The sequence below is a fragment of the Olea europaea genome, unplaced genomic scaffold (genome assembly GCF_002742605.1).
Source record: "Olea europaea var. sylvestris unplaced genomic scaffold, O_europaea_v1 scaffold4813, whole genome shotgun sequence".
Lineage (NCBI taxonomy): Eukaryota > Viridiplantae > Streptophyta > Magnoliopsida > Lamiales > Oleaceae > Olea > Olea europaea.
The window spans coordinates 1-1,642 of record NW_019263128.1 but is presented as its reverse complement, the minus strand read 5'-3'; the positions used below and the strand labels follow the sequence as shown (position 1 = coordinate 1,642).

At 37.8% G+C, this 1,642-nt stretch overlaps 1 long non-coding RNA gene across 1 annotated transcript; it reads left to right on the top strand.

Annotated features, from left to right (window-relative positions):
• Positions 1 to 23: 23 nt before the first annotated feature.
• LOC111388294 lies at positions 24 to 1,636 on the top strand. Its single transcript, XR_002701545.1, has 3 exons — positions 24 to 349; positions 474 to 583; positions 1,441 to 1,636. It is a non-coding gene; the product is annotated as an uncharacterized LOC111388294 (long non-coding RNA).
• The last annotated feature ends 6 nt before the right edge of the window (positions 1,637 to 1,642 follow it).

Sequence of the window (1,642 nt, the reverse complement as noted above, 5' to 3'; positions counted from 1 at the left end):
GGGGCTGTACTCGAGGTGAATTAATAGAATTGTTTTTACCTTTATTTGTGGTCTTTCTCTTCTACCTCTCCTCCCCGGTTTCAAGGATGACAAACGGGGGCTAAATTTTTCATGGCATAATAAGGTTCATCATCTTTTCATATGGATTGGAAACTGACCCACATGATAACTGTATGAACGTTGTGGAAGATTATGCTCCAGCTCCGGCTGCCTCACCATTTTCTATCTGGAATGAAAGCCTTTGCCTTTTTGTACTTATTATAGAATATCTTTTTGCTCTTTTTGGCAGTTATTGGATCTTCCTGGTATTATTGAGGGTGCTAAAGATGGAAAGGGTAGGGGTAGGCAGGTAATGCATAACTTTTTCTGATCACTGATTCAGTATTGTTTTCTTGGTTGTTTTAACCCCATCCCCCTCTTATGCCCTTCGCCGATTTTTCTTCATTCCATGACTCTATCTGGTCTGAATTCAGGTCATCAGTACTGCTCGCACATGTAACTGTATTCTTATCGTTTTGGATGCACTGAAGCCAATTACTCACAAACGGCTCATTGAGAAAGAGCTTGAGGGATTTGGTATAAGGTAACATCTTTGCTGTGCCATATATACCTTATCTTGCTGTTCATCTGGTCAAATACACTCCATACACTTTCATGATGCTTTCTGCCACTTGACATTTTCTTCATCTGCTGTTTGATAATAAACAGAGAATTTCTCTTTAGTAACTTGACTCCTTGAAGAATAAGCTGAAGGATGCTTTCTGCTTTACAATTTCCTTGTTTCATAACAAATAATTTGTGGTAGATATGTACAAGCATGCATACTAGAATGTGATCTTGTAAACTGTCCTATCATATTGACATATGACTATGTGAAGTCATATCTTATCATACAACTGAACTAATTGTGTGCTTTCCCAGAAATTGACTGGAAAGAACATCGAATTATTACAGAAATGGTTAGGGAAGCCACATATTACATTGAAGAATTATGCCAGGCTGCGAGCTTGCTTAACATGGAGTATAGTGTATATACTAATTGTGTACTAGGAAATGTAGCATGTTGAATTAGGTAGAAGTCAGACAGTGTCAGCTAGCTTAGCATGGTAGTGCTTAAACACTGATTGCGAAGTACTAGGAAAAGTAGCATGTCAGCTTGGTGAAGGTTGCCAGCTTGCTGAACAAGAAGTAATGCTTAGGAACTAATTGTGAGTTAGGAGGAGAGGTTACTCCATTAAGATTATAAACTTGTTATGCTGTTGTTAAATTTTCTTTGAAATTATTCATGCTTGATTCTTCTGCAGACTTCCTCAAATATTTTATATCAAGTATACTTGTGTGGCTCTTTTGGTTTGTGTCTAGAATTAGTGTTGTGTATTTTCCCTTTGTCCTTATATCGAAATGATTGAATATTTTTATTCCTTCTTGCACTGAGATTAGGCTGAACAAGGAACCACCAAATCTGACATTTCGGAAGAAAGATAAGGGTGGGATCAATCTTACATCAACAGTTGCCAACACTCATCTGGATCTTGATACAGTGAAAGCAATATGCAGTGAATACAGGATACACAATGCTGATATTCATCTTAGGTATGATGCAACTGCTGATGACCTCATAGATGTCATTGAGGGCAGTAGA